The sequence below is a fragment of the Nannospalax galili genome, unplaced genomic scaffold (genome assembly GCF_000622305.1).
Source record: "Nannospalax galili isolate Female #2095 unplaced genomic scaffold, S.galili_v1.0 scaffold1714, whole genome shotgun sequence".
Lineage (NCBI taxonomy): Eukaryota > Metazoa > Chordata > Mammalia > Rodentia > Spalacidae > Nannospalax > Nannospalax galili.
In genome coordinates, this window is record NW_008334552.1 from 898,048 (window position 1) to 901,906 (window position 3,859).

At 40.3% G+C, this 3,859-nt stretch overlaps 1 pseudogene; it reads left to right on the top strand.

Annotated features, from left to right (window-relative positions):
- Positions 1-2,738: 2,738 nt before the first annotated feature.
- On the top strand, positions 2,739-3,479 carry LOC103731087 (annotated as a pseudogene).
- The last annotated feature ends 380 nt before the right edge of the window (positions 3,480-3,859 follow it).

A 3,859-nucleotide genomic window follows, 5' to 3' on the forward strand; every position in this document is an offset into this window, starting at 1 on the left:
TCGTAAAAGAAAGGAGCCAGGGGCTCCTCCAAAGTCCATGTGACCCCAGAGGAACAGATCCTCAAATGCCCTTAAAAGTAAAAATAAATTGGTTTTCTAGGCCAATTGTAGGGTCTTAAACACCCCATTGGAAACTATAACCAAAGATTAAAGGGGCCAATATAATTTTTTAAGAGTCCATATGTATAGCTAAAAGCTACATAATAACACTGCCAGATAGGAGGTACCTTCATTTGAGTTGTTGGCCAGGGTGGCCCAAGGGACTCCCAGATAGTAACCCAGCATAGAACTGAGAAAATGAACAGCAGACCCCAATCTTACCTAAAAGAATATTGACAACTGATTGCTGCTAGATGGGGAACAGCTGATCTTCCTAAAACAAAGATCTCTAGATAGACTCACTAGATTCACCAGATGGACAAATAGTGGGGAACAGCTGGGGGTGCCAACAACACAGCAGGCAGTTGCAGGGATAACAGAGTATAAGGGCTCTAGTAGGGGGAGGGAGGATATGGGAGGGTGCCATCTGGGAAGTGGGTGTGTAGTTGAATAAGATGGTTTGGGATGTTCTGTGTGATATACACACACACAAAAAAATCAACAAATTTTTTAAAATAAATTATATTTGAGGAGGAAACATAAAAATTTACATCACATTAATTAGTAAAGGTGTAAACATTACCATTGAAATCTACCCGAGGACTTTATAGACATACACAGGTGCCAAGGATCCGAATGCAACCAATTATGATTAGTAATAATCAGATACATACAGATTAGAGATGCATGTTCCAACATCTCAATGTTAGTGGCAAAACAATGAGTCTTTCTGTAAGAAACAGTATATTTTAAAATGAAATGGAGATCTTTTTTAAAGGTTAAACACTCATTCAATTTTATGTCTTACAGGGCTTATACTGAGTTCAATATTGTATAACTGTATTAATTCAACAGCGAACCTAAAAATTTTATAGCCACTTTTGAAAGTGGCTAGTACTTTGCTCTGGAAACAGTTATTGAGTATGTTAAAGCTGTAATGAAATGCTGCTTCTAATTTTTTTTAATATTAAAGAAAGAGATCAAAGGAAAATAACTAAACCAAAGCACAGAAAAAAACAAATAGAACTAAGCATGAGAAATCTGTGAAGTAGTTCCAAGATATAGATTCTTTAAGAATGGAACAGATGTGATATTTTAAGAGATTTAGAAGTTCTAAAAAGAATGTGTACTCTGTACTTGATTCATTAAATGTTTTATGTGTGGTTAAAAAAAAAAGATGTAAAGCTAACTCAGCAGTTAAGAACATATACTGCTCTTACAGAGGACCGGAGTTCAAGTCTCAGCACCAACTTTGGGTGGTTCACAACTGCCTGTAACTCCAGCTCCAGGGGATTCAATGCCTCTGTCCTCTGTGGGCACTGCACTCAGGACTCACAGACACATAACTACAAATAAAAAAGACAAATCTTAAAAATTTTTAAATAAAGAAAACCAAGATTATTCACTATATCACATCATGCATGATAAAATGTGATCATTTCTACAGATGCAGAAAAGGCTTGAGAAAACTCAAATCTCTTTATCTCAAGATTAATTTAAAAAAAAAACAAACAAAAAAACCCTCAGCAGCTAGGAATGATGGCAACTGCCACCCACACAACAGCGGCCTAGGAAGTTTCCGAATGGCCTCATATACGATTCCACCTCAATCAGGAAGGAATGTGAGGAAAGACAGCCTATGGCGGCCATTATCACTGTTACTTAGTGATGGTTGGAGTTCCAGCCAGTTCAAAAGGGCAAGAAAAATGAATAAAATGCATGTCTAGAGGAAGGGAAGAGACAAGATTCTATTTGCAGATGACAACCATGCGGCATAAAGGATACACTAAAGAATTCATGTGGGGCTGAAGAGATGGCTTAGGGGCTAAGAGCATTGGCTGCTCTTGAGGAAGACCCGGGTTCGAATCCAAGCACCCCTATGGTGGCTAACAATCATCCGTAACTCCAGTTCCAGGGGATCCAGTGCGCCTTCTGTAGGCATTGCATGACATGGGTGCACTTACATACATGCAGGCAATATACTCATGCACATAAAAAAGAAAAATAATAAATAAAAATAAATTTCTTTTAAAAGAATACATGAAAGGCCTGGGCACGCATAGGCTCTGGGCTGCAGCTGGCTTGGCGATACTCTGCTCCAGTTGCTCACTGCGTGGTCATCTGGTGCCCCCACCTATGATTAGGCCACAATCTTCAATGAGTAGACATACTCCTTTCCGTGTTATTCTTGGTCACGCATTTATGGAATTTCTGAACAGCAGTGGAGATTGCTTCCAGGCACAGCACAACCTTCGTGCAGACAAGTGAACTGTAGAAATTCATTACTCCTCCACCATGAAGCCCCCATAAGAGTGAATAACTTGGACACAGACCTGTTAAATTGAAACCTGCAGAGCTCAGCCCTGGACCAGGTAAACCTCAGTGCTCCTCCTCTGTCTTGCCTTGGTACTACTGGATTGAAGAGTTGCTACTTCTTGTGAGGTTCATTTCATTTCCAATTTCTCCCAATTTCATCCTCAAAGCACTGAAAATTTCAAGTGGAGTATGTTGAATATGAACGTAGACTTTGGTCTTTTGGGTGGGGCATCATTTCGGTATCAATTTTTTAAATTCTTTCATAACCCTACTGAGCATTTTTTAAACTAAATTGACATTGCTCGAATGACCCGCCCTGCCCCATGGAAATTATACCCAAGAACATGAGATCCCTTATTACGTACAATCTAACCAACACAATCTTAAACAAATTTATAGAGGAGCTTAAGAAATACGGAGTTATCACAATAGTAAGAGTATGTGAAGCAAATTACAACACTACTCCTGGAGAAAGAAGGCATTCGTGTTCTTGACTGGCCTTTTGAAGATGGTGCACCACCATCCAACCAGCTTGCTGATGCCTCAGTTAAGTCATTTCATGAAGAACCTGGTTGTTGCAATGCTGTCTGTTGTGTTGCAGGCCTCGGGAGAGCTCCAGTGCTGGTTGCCTTAGCACTAATTGAAGGTAGAATGAAACGTGAAGTACAATTCACAAGAGAAAAGCGGCATGAAGCTTTTAACAGCAAGCAACTTTCGTATCTGGAGAAGTACCGTCCTAAAATGTGGTTGCACTTCAAGGATTCCAATGGAAACAACTGTTGTATTCAATAAACTGGGATGCCTGATGCCATCGCCTTGGAAATGGAACTTCAAATGGGACCTAATTTATCGTACATAATTAGCCAACATGTTGGCTTGGTGAATAAGTCTAATGAAGCTTCCACAGGAGTATTGAGAACCAGTTTTACCAGGCTGCAACCTTGACAGAATTGCAACCTGTACGCTTGGGTTATGATTGACCTGTTTGGACACTTAGCAAAAGATTTTTGCTGGTCAGCAATTAAAATGTGCTTAGTATTTGTACCGATTGACCTTTCCCAAAATCCTATGGTATCGAGTTTTTGTTTTTGTTTTTGTTTTTGGTCTTTTTGAGACAGGGTCTCCCTGTAGCCCCAGCTGTCCTAGAACTCACTATATAGACCAGGCTGGCCTTGAACTCACAGAGATCTGCCTGCCTCTGCTGTCTTTAAATATTTTATTTATTATTTTTATTTTATGTGTATGAGTGTATTGCCTGCATGTAAGTGAGTGCACTCATGTCGTGCAATGCCGCGGAGGTCAGAAGAGGGCTTGGAGTCCCCTGGATCTGGAGTTAAGGATGGTTTGTAGCCGCCATGTGGGTGCTGGGAATCAAACCTGGGTCCTCTGCAAGAGCAGTCAGTGCTATTAACCACTGAACCATCTCTCCAGCCCTGAGTTATGT